This window comes from Pleurodeles waltl, chromosome 7 (genome assembly GCF_031143425.1).
Source record: "Pleurodeles waltl isolate 20211129_DDA chromosome 7, aPleWal1.hap1.20221129, whole genome shotgun sequence".
NCBI classification, from domain to species: Eukaryota; Metazoa; Chordata; class Amphibia; order Caudata; family Salamandridae; genus Pleurodeles; species Pleurodeles waltl.
Window position 1 is genome coordinate 734,771,539 of NC_090446.1, and position 18,372 is coordinate 734,789,910.

At 47.3% G+C, this 18,372-nt stretch overlaps 1 protein-coding gene across 1 annotated transcript in view; it reads left to right on the forward strand.

The window, feature by feature from the left end:
- Nucleotides 1-18,372, forward strand: part of CDKL3 (cyclin dependent kinase like 3) — a 383,247-nt gene that overhangs the window by 94,923 nt on the left and 269,952 nt on the right. The gene's annotated exons all lie outside the window — the stretch shown is intronic.

Here is an 18,372-nt window from a genome sequence, read left to right on the forward strand (position 1 = left end):
TATCGGGCTTACCAGAATCATTGGTCAATGTATATAAAGCATGCACCAATTTTCCCAGTGGCCAATCATATCATATTGAAATAAATCAATAAATCATAAGAATCATGGATAGTCTAATGTGAACAGTTCTCTAAGCAGCATCAATTAGAGTTTGTAGGAAGTTGGCTCTGTATGTACTATTTAAAAGTAAGAAATAGTGTGCACAGAGTCCAAGGGTTCCCCATAGAGGTAAGATAGTGGCAAAAGTAGATAATTCTAATGCTCTATTTTGTGGTAGTGTGGTTGAGCAGTAGGCTTATCAGAGGGTAGTGTTAAGCATTTGTTGTACACACACAGGCAATAAATGAAAAACATTCACTCAAAGACTTACTCCAGGCCAATAGGTTTTTATATTGGAAAATATCTTTACTTTAGTTTATTTTAAGAACCACAGGTTCAAGATTTACACTAAACACTTTAAATGTAAGGTACTTCACTTAGATACTTTATGAACTTTGAATGAAAACAATATCATGTATAGTCTTTGTAAAAATGGCAATAAGCTATTTTCAAAGTGGACACAGTGCAAAAATCAACAGTTCCTGGGGGAGGTAAGTAGAGGTTAGATTAGGAGATAAGTAAAACACTTACAAGTCTCAGGTCTGGGGCATAGGCAGCCCACGGTTGGGGGTTCAAGGCAACCCCAAAGTTACCACACCAGCAGCTCAGGGCCGGTCAGGTGCAGAGGTCAAAGAGGTGCCCAAAACACATAGGTGCCTATGGAGAACAGGGGGTGCTCCGGTTCCAGTCTGCCAGCAGGTAAGTACCTGCGTCCTCGGGGGCAGACCAGGGGGGTTTGTAGAGCACTGGGGGGGACACAAGTAGGCACACAAAATACATCCTCAGCGGCACAGCGGCCGGGTGCAGTGTGCAAAGCAGGTGTTGGGTTTCAGGTAGGAAACAATATAGGGACCTGGGGGGGGGGGTCACTCTAGCGGTGCAGGCAGGGACAGAGGGTGCTCCTTGGGGCAGCCACCACCTGGGCTAGGCAGAGGGTCGCCTGGGGGTCACTCCTGCATCTAAGTTTGGTTCCTTCAGGTCCTGGGGGCTGCGGGTGCAGTGTTGGTTCCAGGCGTCGGGTCTTTGAAAGTTTCTTCTTTGTTGCAAAGAAGTAGCTGGTTTTGAACAGGCCCGCTGTTCACAGGAGTTTCTTGGTCCTTTAGTCCAGGGCAGTCCTCTGAGGCTTCAGAGGTCGCTGGTCCCTGTCGGATGCGTTGCTGGAGCAGGTTTTTGAAGTTGGAGACAGGCTGTTGGGGCTGGGGCCAAAGCAGTTGTCGTCTTGCTCCTTCTCTGCAGGCTTGTAGGTCAGCAGTCCTTCTTGTTTCTTCAGGTTGCAGGAATCTGATTTCCTGGGATCTGGGGAGCCCCTAAATACTGAATTTAGGGGTGTGTTTAGGTCTGGGAGGGCAGTAGCCAATGGCTACTGTCCATGAGGGTGGCTACACCCTCATTGTTCCTCCTCCCTGTGGGGAGGGGGGCACATCCCTCATCCTATTGGGGGAATCCTCCAAACTCAAGATGGAGGATTTCTCGAGGCAGGGGTCACCTCAGCTCAGGACACCTTAGGGGCTGTCCAGACTGGTTGGTGACTCCTCCCTGTTTTTCTCATTATCTCCTCCAGCGTTGCCGCCAAAAGTGGGGGCAGTGGCCAGAGGGGCGGGCATCTCCACTAGATGGGATGGCCTTGGGCGCTGTAACAAAAGAGGTGAGCCTTTGAGGCTCACCGCCAGGTGTTACAGTCCCTGCAGGGGGAGGTGAGAAGCACCTCCACCCAGTACAGGCTGTGTTCCTGGCCACAGAGTGACAAAGGCACTCTCCCCATGTGGCCAGCAACATGTCTGGTGTGTGGCAGGCGGGCAGGAACTGGTCAGCCTCCACTAGAAGTTGGGTAGGTATTCAGGAACATCTCTAAGATGCCCTCTGGGTGTATGTTACAATACTGGCATCAGTGTGCATTTATTGTGGTACGAAGTTTGATACCAAACTTCGTAGTTTTCAGTGTAGCCATTATGGAACTGTGGAATTCGTGTTTGACAAATTCCCAGACCATATACTCTTATGGCTACCCTGCACTTACAATGTCTAAGGTTTTGCTTAGACACTGTAGGAGCATCGTGGTCATGCACATATGCCCTCACTTGTTGTATATAGTGCGCCCTGCCTTAGGGCTGTAAGGCCAGCTAGAGGGGTGACTTACCTATGCCACAGGCAGTGTGAGGTTGGCATGGCACTCTGAGGGGAGTGCCATGTCGACTTACTTATTTTCTCCCCACCAGCACACACAAGCTGTGAGGCAGTGTGCATGTGCTGAGTGAGGGGTCCCCAGGGTGGCATAAGACATGCTACAGCCCTTAGAGACCTTCCCTGGCACCAGGGCCCTGGGTGCCAGGGTTATGCCAGTTGTGGAGACAAAGGTACAGTTTAGGGAAAGAACACTGGTGCTGGGGCCTGGTTAGCAGGGTCCCAGCACACTTTCAAGTCATAACTTAGCATCAGCAAAGGCAAAAAGTTAGGGGTAACCATGCCAAGGATGCATTTCCTTACAGAGTTCAAATGTGTTTACCAATATACATGACCACAGCATGAAAATGGGGTATTTGTGGGGTTAATGGAAACTCTTGCGTGTGTGTGTGTGTTTGTGTGTGTATATATATATATATATATATATGTGTATATATATATATATAATGTATGTGTGTATATAGATATATGTGTGCATGTATATATTTCATAAAAAAGAAACCTTAGAAAACATGTGACCTAGAGTAGCTATAACTTGTGCACCTGCCACGCACAGTGTTGTTATAAATTATGTTGTTTCAGATGCCGTTAGGTCGTTATCAATACTGTTGTTGATAGCAGTTAATGAGTGATGTAATATGTGGGGGTAGAAGCAGTATATGGCAGGAGTGCGAGTTATGGTTACTTATAATTTCTGTTTTTATGGTTTCAGCATTTTCACCTAACTATAACATCACTTTAACCTTTGTTTTTTCAGTTAATTTTTGTTTTTATTTTTTTAAACTTAAAGTAAGATGTTAAACATTGTGCCCAAACTAGGCTTGGTTGCAGGGCCTTGTCTGAATTGCACCCAAACCCTTGCAGGTGCCCACATCCACACACAGCATGGCCTTTTGCCATGCGCGGCATGGGGCTGGGTGCAGGGCTTGGCCTGCAGCCAGGCCTAGTCAGGGGTTAAGTTCATCCGAATCCGCACATTATTTAGCAGATACTTTAGAAGTGGCAGCACCCCATCTCACTTTTATTGCAACCCTAAGTTTCGGGAACTCCAGAATAAAGTGGATATAATGATTGACTCAGGGGCCACAGTTATTTCCATTGCAAACACTTTCTGAGGCTATTCATTGTCCCCTAATGTCCAAAACTCGACCGGAAAAAGCCCATGCCATCAATCACACTGAATTAATTTCAGGTCTAATATGCATTTGTACCAAATAACTAAGAATGAGTTGTTTAGAGTTCAGACATTATGAACACCTTTCTTTTGATATAATCAATGCTCTGCAGTTCAAGATTCTGTCTGGGAATCCATTGTTAGATTGACATTGCCCTAGAATTAGCTGAGGGGAAAGATCAATCCGATTTCAGACAACATTCTGTCTAGGCCATTGCTGCATTGAAAGCACAATAAATTATTAATTTCTGATGGATACAACTACCTGTGGATTCCTCACCTCATGAATACTCCCATGGCGCCAGCATTCTACGGAAATCTTCTTACTAGTCTCTGCACGTCGACGAGGACGTCACTGTCTCGCACGCGACGCCGTCTGACGTCATACAGGCAATAAGAGGTCCTCGATGACGTGCGGACGTCAGTTCCCTTTTTTCCGTGCATTCGAAACGGTTATCTTCGAGGGAGCAACTGTTACTCTTGCGGTTACAGTGTATATCTTGCTGCGTACTCTTTCTCTGTGGAAATAATGTCGCAGAGAAAGTCTGGATTTAAGCCTTGTGAGTGTGGAGGCAAGATGTCGGTGACGGATCCTCATTCCGATTGCCTTTGGTGTTTGAGCTCCGACCACGACGTCTCGACTTGTGATTCGTGTCAGCACATGAATCCGAAGGCCATTAAAGAACGCGAGGCGAAGCTGTTTATGGCCAAGTCAAAGGAGAAGCATCACAAGAAAAAGTCTTCTCCAAGACATCGGCGTCATCGAGACTCCCGGCGCCGTAGAGAATCTCGGCGTCATTCAAGGGAGGCTCGTTCCAGGTCTCCGGATCGGCGCCGGAGGACATGGGAGGTCAGCCCCACGGTGACGCCGCATCCTTCGACGCCGTTGCTCTCTCCGACGTCTCCAACTTCGCCTGGACAGGCGTCGGTGATTGAGGTATTGGAGCCTCAGGTGTTTTCTCCGGCGCAGACGCCGAGGCCGGCGTCGGGGTCGCCTCCGAGTCAGGCACCCCAGTATCCGGCTTTTCCCACCCCTGGAGCCGATAGTTCCGCATTCTTGAATGCGATGTATGCCATCTTCCAACAGATGGCTCCAGGGGGTGCTCCGGCTGGGCCTTTGGCCTTTTCTTTGGGTGATCCTGCGCCTCTTCGGCCGGCACCCTTTATGCCCTTTCTCCCGTTTGGGAACGTGGGCTCGGCGCCAGTGTCGGCGCCGGTGGCCGCTCCGATGACTTCGGAGGGATTGGCCCCAGGGATTTCCATCCCGTCGACGTCGAGATTTCGGCCTGTGACTCCGGTGGGTCCATCCGTTTCATCTGCTCTTCAGTCGGCGCCGAAGTTACCTGTGGCGCCGGATGCGGCGTCGGTGGCTTCGGAAGATCGGCGCCGATCTCCGACTTCGGCGGAGGTGTTGTCGACTCCGCGGATTGAGCAACGACTGCATTCAAGGAGGCGTGCTCTCCGGGTACTAGAGGAGCAGGAGTACCAACGAGCCCTAGAGGAAGGAGAGCTAGAGGACTCGGGTGATGGGCTGCGTGGACTGGAGTCGGCCAGTGGGCTGGACACTTCCCCTGAGTGGGACCTTTCGTCCCCGGGGGAATATACCGAGGAAGCTGCTTCCTTTCATACAGTGGTACGGAAGGCAGCTAGTTTTTTGGACCTGCCTTTGCCGGTGGTGGAGGCGAAACAAAACCTTTTGACAGAGGTGTTGCATCCGGCCTCAGCCGCGGCGGAGCCTCTATTACCTTTTAATGACGCTCTGCTGGATCCGGTTTTAGAGGTGTGGAAGAAGCCGGCATCTTCCCCAGCAGTTCACAGAGCCGTGGCCAGGAGGTATCGGACGGCTCCAACTGATCCTGGTTTCCTATCTAGGCACCCTACGCCGGAGAGCTTGGTTGTGCAGGCCTCCTGTTCGTCCAAATCAGCGCCTGGTTCTTTCCCGACGGTGCCTGGGGACAGAGACTCAAAAAAGCTAGAGGCGCAGTCGAAGAAGATTTTTTCGTCCTGCAGTCTGGCGTTAAAAGCCACTAATGCGACCTGTATCCTGGGGAGGTATATTCATGCTCTGATGGATGACATCTCCTCTTCGTTTACAGAGCTTCCCCAGGGTCTTTTGGATCTTGTCTCTGATGCCCAGGCTGCTGCGACCCAAATTATCCAGACGGGACTGGATACCACCGACTCGGTAGCCAGAGCAATGGGCACAACTGTGGTGGCAAGGAGGCAGGCCTGGCTCCGTAACTCGGGCTTTTCTGCGGATGTACAGTCCACATTGTTGGATCTCCCGTTTGATGGGGACAAACTGTTTGGGGCTAAGGCTGATTCGGCCTTGGAACGTTTTAAGGAGAGCAGGGCCACGGCTAAGTCGTTGGGACTCCAAGCTCCTTCTTCCACGGCCTCTTCCAGATTCTTCAGGAGGTTTCGTGGATTTGGGCGTGGCTCTTCCTCCTCTTCCTTTCGGGGAAGATATCAGCAACCTGCCTCTTCCCACCCCTATAGATCTTTTAGGGGGAGGGGTAGGGTCCACACCAGGGGAGCCTCTCAGCAGCACTCTGCCTCTTCCTCATCCTCTGGCGGGGTGCAGCAGGGGAAGCAGCCTTAGGCTTCCACCATTTCCCACTCACTCCTCTCCTGTAGGGGGAAGATTACAGCATTTTCTCACCAAATGGGAGACTGTTACGTCGGACACTTGGGTTCTCAGTGTTGTGGGAAAAGGCTACACCCTTCCCTTTCGGGAGTTTCCGCCCCTCATCCCGCCCCGCCCTTCGTATTGTTCACAAGAACACCTCCTGTTGCTAGAACAGGAGGTGGAAGTCCTCCTTTTAAAGGGCGCGGTGGAGTTGGTCCCGGAGCAGGAAAGGGGTCAAGGAGTTTACTCAAGGTATTTCCTGATTCCCAAGAAGGATGGTCGTTTGAGACCAATTCTGGACCTGAGGATCTTGAATTGGTTCCTCAAGCAGGAAAAGTTCAAGATGCTGACCCTAGCACAGGTGCTTTTGGCGTTGAACATGGAAGACTGGATGGTGTCTGTCGACTTGCAGGATGCTTACTTTCATATCCCGATACTCAAGTCACACAGGAAGTATCTCCGGTTTGTGGTGGGATCGCAACACTACCAGTTTGCGGTCCTTCCGTTTGGTCTTACTTCAGCACCTCGAGTCTTCACGAAGGTGATGTCGGTGGTTGCGGCAGAGCTCAGAAGGAAGGGGATAGCAGTATTCCCTTACTTGGACGATTGGTTGATCAAAGCCAAGTCCCCGGAGCTTGTGTTGCGTCATCTGCAGTCAACAACCCAGTTGTTGTTCGACCTGGGCTTTTCGGTGAACGAGCCCAAATCTCACCTGGAGCCCTCTCAGCGCCTCCTGTTCATAGGGGCAGTACTGGATACGACATTGGGTCGGGCCTTTCCTCCGCCTCAGCGGATTCAAGATATTCAGGATTTGGTTCCAATGTTTCGAAACGGAGCGGTAGTTCCAGTCCTCAAGGTCCTTCGTCTGCTCGGTCTTTTTGCCTCCTGCATTCTGTTGGTCACGCATGCTCGCTGGCACATGAGGGCTCTTCAGTGGTGCCTCCGAAGGCAGTGGTCTCAACACAGAGGGGATCTAGAGGGTACTGTCAAGATCTCCAGAGATGCTGCTGTGGATTTGAAGTGGTGGATTGCAAGCAACAATCTTTCACAAGGAAAACCATTCCAGCAGTCGCCACCAGTGGCCACAGTCATAACGGATGCTTCCACTCTAGGGTGGGGAGCTCATCTGGGGGATCTGGAGATCAAAGGTCTTTGGTCTCCAGAGGAACAGATTTTTCACATCAATCTGTTAGAGTTACGGGCTGTACGTCTGGCTCTCAAGGCCTTCCTCCCTTCCCTTCGTGGTCAGTCGGTACAGGTCCTAACGGACAATACTACCACGATGTGGTACATAAACAAGCAGGGAGGAGTGGGGTCGTACCTTCTCTGCAGAGAAGCTCTTCGACTATGGTCCTGGGCAAAGGACCATCGGATTTGCTTGATAGCAAACCATCTGGCCGGAGTCTTGAACGTGCGTGCGGACAGTCTCAGTCGCCACTTCTCGGCAGACCACGAGTGGCGTCTCCATCCAGATCAAGTCCGTTTAATCTTCCAGAAGTGGGGGTTTCCTCGGGTAGATCTGTTCGCCACTCGAGAGAACGCGCATTGTCCGTTGTTCTGCAGCCTTCAGTATCCGATGCAGGAAGCATTGGGGGACGCGTTTCAAATGACCTGGTGCGGCCAGTTGCTTTACGCGTTTCCTCCCATACCCTTGATTCCTCGAGTATTGAGGAAGATTCGCCAAGACCGGGCTCTAGTAATCGTAATAGCTCCGGATTGGCCAAGGAGGGTGTGGTACTCCGACCTTCTCCAACTCTCAACGTGCCCGCCGCTCCGTCTCCCTTTCAGGGCAGACCTCCTCTCGCAGTCGCAGGGGCAGGTTCTACACCCCAACCTCCAGAGTCTGCACCTACATGCCTGGAGATTGAACGGGGCAACCTGAGTTCCTTCTCTCTCCCGCCTGAGGTAGTGGATGTTATATTAGCGGCCAGGCGACACTCCACTAAATCTATCTACGCTAATAGGTGGTCTAAATTTGTTGCGTGGTGTGGAGAGAGGCAGATTGATCCTTTACAAGCTCATCTATCGGACGTTTTGTCTTTTGCTCTATCTCTGGCGCAGAAAGGTTGTGCAGTGGCTACCATTAAAGGTTATTTATCGGCCTTGTCAGCCTTCATATGTCTTCCAGACCAACCATCTTTATTTATATCCCCTATTGTTATCAGATTCTTGAAAGGTCTTCTAAATCAATATCCTCCAAAGCCATTCGTTATGCCGCAATGGGATTTGTCCTTAGTCCTGACTTTCCTTATGGGGTCCCCTTTTGAACCTATGCATTCTTGCCCCTTAAGGTATTTGTTTTTAAAAACAGTCTTCCTGATAGCTATAACATCAGCAAGGAGAGTGAGTGAGTTGCAGGCCTTATCAGTAAAACCCCCTTATACAACTTTTTATGGGGATAAGGTGGTGTTGAGGACCAAGGCTGCTTTCCTCCCGAAGGTTGTTTCACCCTTCCATTTGGCTCAGGCAATTACTTTGTCCACGTTCTCTCCTCCGCCTCATCCTTCCAAAGAGGAAGAAAGACTGCACCGTCTGGATCCAAAGAGAGCGTTGAGCTTCTTTATCAATAGAACAAAGGATTTCAGGCTGGAGGATCAGCTGTTTATTGGATACGTGGGCAAGAGGAGAGGAAAGGCAGTCCACAAGAGAACACTATCCAGGTGGGTTGTTCTTTGCATTAAAATATGTTACTCTTTGGCAAAGAAGGATCCTCCTGAGGGCATTAGAGCTCATTCCACCAGAGCTAAGTCGGCCACTTCGGCCTTAGCCAGAGGTGTTCCTGTGGTCGACATCTGCAAGGCCGCAACTTGGTCGTCCCTTCACACTTTTGCAAAACATTACTGTTTGGATTCTGAGGTTAGAAGGGACGGCCATTTTGTACGGTCAGTGCTGCAGGATTTCTTGGTTTGACCATTTAGGCACCCACCGCCGGGCGTGGTACTGCTTTGGGACTCTATTCATGAGGTGAGGAATCCACAGGTAGTTGTATCCATCAGAAGAACGAGTTACTTACCTTCGGTAACGACTTTTCTGGTGGATACATTAGCTACCTGTGGATTCCTCACGGTCCCACCCGCCTCCCCGTTGCCTTTATGGTCTTGCCAAGTAATCCTTGAGTGCGCTCCTCTTGATCTTTGAGGGTGCAATAGATGTATATATATAATATATTTATATATATATATATATGGGTATATGTGTATATATCTTTATGTATATACTTGGTGTGTGTATATATTTTTAAAAGAAAGAGTTTTATATATATATATATATATATATATGTACATAAAAAAGATTTACAGTTATTCATACAATGTGGTGTATTTTTACAATATAATGGATGTTGCTTTGTTCTTTCATTGCATTGCCTGGTTGTTCTCATGCACGTAAAAAATGATTGGTACTGACGTCCGCACGTCGTCGAGGACCTCTTATTGCCTGTATGACGTCAGACGGCGTCGCGTGCGAGACAGTGACGTCCTCGTCGACGTGCAGAGACTAGTAAGAAGATTTCCGTAGAATGCTGGCGCCATGGGAGTATTCATGAGGTGAGGAATCCACAGGTAGCTAATGTATCCACCAGAAAAGTCGTTACCGAAGGTAAGTAACTCGTTCGTCTAGCTCTCTACAGGTGGCAAAAGAAGCTACTTTTATAGTAGCAGCCATAGAGAAAATGACACACAAAGATTGCCACAATGGTATGAGAACTTTGCATATGATTTAAAAAAAAAAAAAGGTTGATGCTATCCCTCCGCATAGCTGTATGGTTGCTGGCTAGGTTTAATTGAGAATGCCCAAGTTTCCTAGTAGGCACGTTTTTGCATTGACCACGGCAGAATCGGTGCAAAAGTATGTGGACGAAAATGTTGTCAGTGGTTTTATACACCTTTCTTGTTTCCCAGCCACCTCGCCTTTATTCTTTCTCTCTCTAAGGCCAATGGAGAGTTGAGGCCTTGTATTGACTATCAAGTTTTGAACAGAATCACCATTAAAAACTGTACCGCCTGGCACTCATCTATGTCTTTCTGAATCAGATGAATTCAGAACTGATATACCCTAAATTTGATACACGCAGGACATAAGATTTATAAACTAATAAGAGAAGATTAGTGGAAGACAGGTTTTCAGTCCTTCATGAATTAGATATTTCTCGTTATATGCATTGGTTAGTATACTTTAATTCTGTGCCTGAACAGCTTGTTCATGTCAAACGGTTGTTGCAAAAACTGAAGGACACTGTCTGTGCGAAATTGTGTCTTTCATGTCAAAATTCCTGGGAGTCATCTTATCACCAAAAAGGCATATATGAGTCATAAAAAAGCACAGGCAGTAGTAAACTGGCCTTCTCCACAGTCCATAAAGGATATTCAGGCCTTCCTAGACTTCTACATCTTTTATTGTTGTTTCAATAACAGCTTTGCTGACATGTAACCCCCAGTCCCCAGATCCTTAGGAAAGGGAGTTCTATTTATTTGGCCAGTAGTAACCAAAAAGGCCTTCCAAACCTTGAAAGTGGCATTTATTACTGTTTCCGTACATGAACATCTGCAAACCAATTTGACTTTCATAGTGGGGCCGACTCTTCTGTCTTGTTCATAAATGCTGCACTGTCACAAAGGGATTCCAGCACTACAGAATTGCACTTTGTCACATTTATTCCTGCCGACAAGGAGGTGCTTGCCATTCAAAATGTCTTTACGATCTGGACTGTTTGTAAGGTACTCCACATGTGGACACGGTATACACAGATCATTAGATATTTGCAATATCTGAAATCAGCAAAGACTCTAACCGCCTACGCAACTACAATGGTGTAGGAAGTTGGCTCTGTATATACTATTTCAAAGTAAGAAATAGTGTGCACAGAGTCCAATGGTTCCCCTTAGAGGTAAGATAGTGGCAAAAAGAGATCATTCTAATGCTCTATTTTGTGGTAGTGTGGTCGAGCAGTAGGCTTATCAGAGGGTAGTGTTAAGCACTTGCTGTACACACACAGGCAATAAATGAGGAACACACACTCAAAGACTTAATCCAGGTCAATAGGTTTTTATATAGAAAAATATTTTCTTAGTTTATTTTAAGAACCACAGGTTCAAGATTTACAAGTAATACTTCAAATGAAAGGTATTTCACTCAGGTATTCTAGAAACTTTGAATAATCACAATAGCATGTACAGTTTTGACACAAATGGCAATAAGCTATTTTAAAAGTGGACACAGTGCAAAAAACAACAGTTCCTGGGGAAGGTAAGTAAATGTTAAGTTCACAGGTAAGTAAAACACTTACAGGGTTCAAAGTTGGGTCCACGTAGCCCACTGTTGGGGATTCAGGGCAACCCCAAAGTTACCACACCAGCAGCTCAGGGCCGGTCAGGTGCAGAGGTCAAAGTGGTGCCCAAAACACATAGGCTTCAATGGAAATAGGGGCGCCCCAGTTCCAGTCTGCCAGCAGGTAAGTACCCGCATCTTCGGAGGGCAGACCAGGGGGTTTTTGTAGGGCACCGGTGGGGGACACAAGCAGGCACAGAAAGTACACCCTCAGCGGCACAGGGGCGGCCGGGTGCAGAGTGCAAACAGGCATCGGGTTTCTAATAGGAATCAATGGGGAGACCCGGGGGTCTCTTCAATGATGCAGGCAGGCACAGGGGGTGCTCCTTGGGGTACCCACCACCTAGGCTAGGCAGAGGGTCGCCTTGTGGTCGCTCCTGCACTGAAGTTCGGTTCCTTCAGGTCCTGGGGGCTGCGGGTGCAGTGTGGTTTCCAGGCGTCGGGTTCCTTGAAGCAGGCAGTCGCGGCCAGGGGGGAGCCTCTGGATTTCCTCTGCAGGCATCGCTGTGGGAGTCCAGGGGGGTCAACTCTGGCTACTCACGGGCTTGTCACAAGTCCTCTCTGTAGTGTTAGTTTTCCGCAGTTTGAGCCGGGGAAGTCGGGTGCAGAGTGGAAAGTCTCACGCTTCCAGTGGGAAACGTGTGGTCTTTAAAAGTTGCTTCTTTGTTTCAAAAAGTTGCAGTTTCTGGAACAGGGCCGCTGTTCTCGGGGGCTTCTTGGTCCTTTAGATGCAGGGTAGTCCTCTGAAGCTTCAGAGGTTGCTGGACCCTGTTGGATGCGTCGCTGTTGCAGTTTTCTTCGAAGTAGGGAGACAGGCCGGTGGGGCTGGGGCCAAATCAGTTGTCGTCTCAGTCTTCACTGCAGGGCTTCAGGTCAGCAGTCCTTCTTCTTCTTTAGGTTGCAGGAATCTGATTTCCTGGGTTCTTGGGGGGCCCTAAATACTGAATTTAGGGGTGTGTTTAGGTCTGGGAGGGCAGCTACACCCTCTTTTTGCCTCCTCCCTGTGGGGAGGGGGGCACATTCCTTATCCTATGGGGGGAATCCTCCAAAATCAAGATGGAGGATTTATAAAGGCAGGGCTCACCTCAGCTCAGAACACCTTAGGAGGCTGACGTGACTGGTGGGTGACTCCTCCTTGTTTTTCTCACTATCTCCCCTGGACTTGCTGCCAAAAGTTGGAGCTGTGTCCAGGGGCGGGCATCTCCACTAGCTGGAGTGCCCTGGGACATTGTAACAAGAAGCTTGAGCCTTTGAGGCTCACTGCTAGGTGTTACAGTTCCTGCAGGGGGGAGGTGTTAAGCATCTCCACCCAGTGCAGGCTTTTGTTTCTGGCTTCAGAGAGCACAAAGGCTCTCATCCCAGGGGGTCAGAAACTCGTCTCTCAGCAGCAGGCTGGAACAGACCAGTCAGTCCTGCACTGAAGGATTGGGTAAAATACAGGGGGCATCTTAGAGATGCCCTCTGTGTGCATTTTTTAATAAATCCAACACTGGCATCAGTGTGGGGGGTTTATTATTCTGAGAAGTGTGATACCAAACTCCCCTGTATTCAGTGTAGCCATTATGGAGCTGTGAAGTTTGTTTTTGACAAGCTCCCAGACCATATACTTAATATGGCCACACTGTACTTACAATGTCTAAGAATAGACTTAGACACTGTAGGGGCATACTGCTCATGCAGCTATGCCCTCACCTGTGGTATGGTGCACCCTTGTCTTAGGGCTGTAAGGCCTGCTAGAGGGGTGACTTACCTATGCCACAGGCAGCATTTTGTGTGCATGGCACCATGAGGGGGATGCCATGTTGACTTTGCCTTTTTCTCCCCACCAACACACACAATCTGCAATGGCAGTGTTCATGTGTTAGGTCAGGGGTCCTTAAGGGTGGCACAACACATGCTGCAGCCCTTAGAGACCTTTCCTGGTCACAGGGCCCTTGGTACCACTGGTACCTTTTACAAGGGACGTATCTGTGTGCCAGGGGTGTGCCAATTGTGGAAACAATGGTACATTTTAGGTGAAAGAACACTGGTGCTGGAGCCTGGTTAGCAGGGTCCCAGCACACTTCTCAGTCAAGTCAGCATCAATATCAGGCAAAAAGTGGGGGGTAACTGCAACAGGGAGTCATTTCCTTACAAATGGTCACTATTCTTTACAGAATATCAGTTCACCACTACGTTCCTTCCTAGAATTAGCAATCAGCAAGCTGGCTAGTGGCCTTGATTAGGGAATCAGGAAAAACAGAAATAAGCCCCTAAAGCAGTTATTTCAGCTGAGCATTTTGCGGCTCCAGTTTTAAAAGAAGAATGTTTGAAAGTTTTAAAGAAGGATATCTCTGAGGGTAAAAAAATGACAATCAGCCCAAGAAGGTCCAACAAGATCAGTTAAAGAAGGATACCATCTGAAGGGCATATAGTCTACTGTCCAGCGAAAAAATGGCAGCAGGAGACCATTCTCTGCCCATTAAACCCATTAACAGGTCACATATTGATAGGAAAAATTATTGTATTGTTGAAAAACATTCCTGCTGACGAAGATGACAAAAAAATTTTTAAAGACTACATTGTGCAGTGTATTATTTCTGCACAAAGTGAAACTCAGGGGTTTATTGACCCCTATGCCATTTCCACAACCGCCTTCGGAGCACGTTTCTAGGAACTTCATAGTTCATCTACCTCTGATCCGTGGGTATAACACCATTATGTTGGTAGCAGATTATTTCTCAAGAGTCTCACTTTATTCCATGTAAAAGTATTCCAGCAGCCCCTCATTTAGTGACTCTTATACCTACTAAAGTATTACGTCTTCATGTTCTGGCCAAAAGTATGATCTTGGCGTGAGGGGCTGTGGGAGGCACAATTTGCATCTGGGTTTTGGGAAGGCCTTTGGGATCTTTTAGGGATGGAAATCCAGTTATCCACAGATTGGCATTGGCAAATAGATGATTAATCTGAATATATTAGCCAATCCAAAAACCAATTTTTGATATGTCAAATGTTAGAATTTGATAGGCCCTGGTTAAATGGAATTGGCATTGTGAAATGTGTATATAATATCTCTAAGCATTTTTCCACTGGTTACTTTTCATTTTTTCTCTTGTATGGTCATAATCCTCAAGTCGTGCCCTGCCACATAACTTCAAGATGCTTATTGTTGCTAGCACACCTGGTCCTTATTAAGTAAACTTACAAGGGGACGCTTATAGGTCGATGAACCGTTTGAATCGCATGGAGTATCCTAGTCATGCGGTAACCGTTCAATCAAATAACGACATCAATAATCATAAAACAATTTTAGTTAATCACCTTTCAAAACCATCTACTCATGAATAACCACAACTCGGTAAGGAGTTAACAAATTTTATTAGCCTATTGCTTACAATTCTAAATCATCTGTTAGTTAGAACTTTATTCAAAACCACTTCTTTATTATTAATTTATTAATAGAAAACCTCATCTCTTGAAAGAAACGTATATGACAATACAATTTCATAAATTAGGAATATCAGCATTAATAGCAAAGTTCAACAGAGTAAGTTTGTCAGTCGTTTGTCACTGTCAGCATCACCCTAAACAGCCTGCCTAACCAAGATTAGCATCAGCATTTGGGACTTCATGCGAAAAACCATTTAGAGAAAAACATTAATTTGGAAAAATCTATCTAGAAGAATATCTATAATCAGTGCAGTTGGTACCTAGAAGAAAAGGCATACAAATCTTCATTCACATTTTATAGCTACCTATCCAGGAGGGATCAGCAACAGATCAGTCTTCGTCCTCTGGTCACCAATTAGTCAGCTACGAATCAGCTTCACAGAGTATGAACCAAATATCAGCACCTCGGAGAGCGTCTCCTGACGTCATGAATTTTCTCCATGCAACTCTGAACTCTTGCCCCTTGTCATTACTTTTAATTAGGGTCTCCTAGTCCATCCCCCTAATTGCTAATTGGTCAGTCAGCTGATTTGACTTAAACCTATAGTTTTTGTTTACCAAATCTACTAATTTTCAAATGTGCCAAGTCTCAGGATGCGGGTTGGTTTTTCATGGGATGCCCTCATCATCCGGCTCATCAGGTATTAAAATTGTTGCATATGGCTCTTCAGTCAGTGCTTCTACAGTACATTTAGCCTGCTCTACACATAATTGTAGCAAATTGTCTTCAGCATCTCCTGTCTGCCGGTACATTGCAGAAAATTCTAGCTAAGTAACTTGAACTTCGAACGGGTCAAGGTTGTATACAGCAGTTTCCATTCCTTTGAAAAGCGTTCGGTTTTTCCATGTTTCGAATGTGCGAGGCCCAGTGGAACTAGGCCTTTAGTTCAGCTAACTTAATACTATAAATTAATGTAAAACATAGGTTATGCAACTCATGACATTTTATTACATTTTTCTCATATAGTTTCATTATTGCACACAATTTCAGTTGTTTTAGTACACATGGTGATCATACCCTGAGGGCACATTTTTCAAACGTGCACATTATTTTTCTACAATTAATTTCTCTACACGTTTTCTCATTAGTAATACCATATAAATCATTAATAATTTTCTTAATTAGCATATCTGCTTCAACATTGTCCACCGGCACAGGATGACTGAGGTATGATTTGGCTCTCTTTGGGATGTGTCCAGACTTGCACGTTACCTGCATACATAACAGGCAGATAAGCATTAGGGACAAGCCCCAGTATACATCCAGGGAGATTGAGTCTGTTTTTCCACTTGATATCTAATTTTAAAAGGACCAGACAAATTTAAATCATGATTTATTGATCCTTTTATTATTTCAAGAGTTTTAAGCTTATTCACTATAAAATTACAACTCCCTCCCTCTAGATGGATCAATGTGACAAAGAAGACTCGTCTGTGAATAAAAGCTATAAAACCTACCTTAATTGTGTCAGTTGAAAGAGGCAAGGGATACAAAGTTCAAAAAAGTCTGGATTCACAGCTTTGAAAAATCCTAGTGTGGAATCTAATTGACTGATTCAGATTCCCTAAGATGAACAGTCTTGGGAACCTGTCACACTCATTCAAGAGCCAAAGTGTTATGTTCGTGTTTATTTACTCAATATCGCTTTGCTCCAGTGTTCGGTTCCCTTGGCAACCAGAAGATTCTAGATTGTGAATGGGGTTAACGGTTATAGAGTAGTTAGCGGAGCAACATGTTGAGCTGAAGTTGTGATTTAAAGGTGCTTCAGTCTACAGTAAATCTTGCTGAAATCTAGGTGACGAATCATCAGTACAAATTGGATGACACGTGCTGGGGCACCTGGAACCTCGTGTGCAAAGTGGAGGAAGATTTTTCAAAGAACGTATATCTGTTTTACTGCGGTCCCTTTTGGAAGTAAAGGAGATTATGATTCTCTTGGCAAGTTGTTCTTGGTGAGTGCTGCACTGGTACCTTTGCGTGCAGTATTTTAGAGCGGAGCCTGCTTTAAATAAAAGGTGTGCGTAAGTTTAAACAAATTTACTTACCATTCGCCCCTTCCACGTACTTCATTCTATGACAAGCAACTGATCGCACCTGATCGTGTGCATGCTTAACAAGCGCTGCTTCCTGACGGCTTCTGGAACGCCCAGAGACTCTTTCAGTGCAGTGAATATGCCTCACGATCACATCTGGCGTGATCCAGTGACTACTGTAGTGTCCTGCTGGACACGTTCTAGTGTTTTGCCAGCCACTCGGCTGACGGCTGCCCTTAGATCTACACCCACCCAACACAGGAGTCACCAGTCAGGTGACCCTGCCAATAAAAGGGGCCGGGCGCACATGCCCGTGGCCAGTTACTAGCACCATGCCTCTGTGTCTGCGTCACGTTATTCCTGTAGCATGAGGGCTTAGGGCTGCTTTCCCATTTTCTTTCCAAGTAATAATGCTGAAACGCGGCCCGCAGTGTGAGGAAATGCTACTGCGGCCGTGTAATTAAAATGGTGCTGGCCGGCACCAAACCTGGAAGGAAAATGCCCAGGGCTGCCCCCCAGCAGCTTTGGCAAAAGGCGAGAAGGCAATGACACGGCCTGCAGCGTGGACAACCACCAAAATACAGAGAAAAACGGTGGTGCAGGCAGGGACCAAAGTTAAGGAAAAACATGTGAAGAGTGCCCAGAGCCCACCCGACCAGCAACTTGCCTGCCTCTTCCCACGAGGCTGGGTCTCTTTTGATCTGAAGAAAAAAGAAAAGAAGAGAGAACAGTGCAAAAAGAAGAAAAAAGACACTTACCTGTAGCCCCCACCAGCCTGATAAACTCCTCCCGGCAGCATGCCCTCCTCAACAGCGTCTGTTTCAAACAAACGAGGCCCGGTAGGAAGAAAGACTGTTTTTAACCTTGAAAGGAGCGCCACAGTGGCATCTAGTGGCCAATGAAAGTACTGCACCCTGTTTCTATTTTAAAAGGAAAACAAGCATGGAAGAAGGCAAGTTTACAGCAGCACCCCCAGAAAGTGACTGCTCCAGACCAGCAGTGCGCCCGCAGATGGAAATGGCGCAGAAGATGGAAGCGACACGTACGACGCTGCACAGGGAAGGAGAGGACTGCAGCCGTCCCAGCCAAGCTGCAACGGCAAGGAATGGACGTAAGTGCTCCGTGAGGCACGAAGATAGCACGCATCGCCTGCACAGGCCCTGGCGCCGTCCGCCGCCACTGCCGAAAGAACGCCACATGCCCAAGCAGTGATGGACATCACCGCAGGACAAGAAAGGGACATGCCAGGCATTAACAAAGGATGCCCAGAGATGAAAAAAAGAAGAGACTATGTCACGTGCGCAGAGAGCTACACCAGAGAACGTGACGACACGGGCGAAACCCACAAAGATGGAGAGAGCACCCGAGAGCGTTACGTAACGCACGGGACAAGAGGCCGTGCCAGCCGGCCTTTCTGTGACACAAGATGGCCACCATTGGCCCATCACACAGTAGGTCAAGAGAAGCGACCAACACCTGCAAAGCACACCCAGGTTCA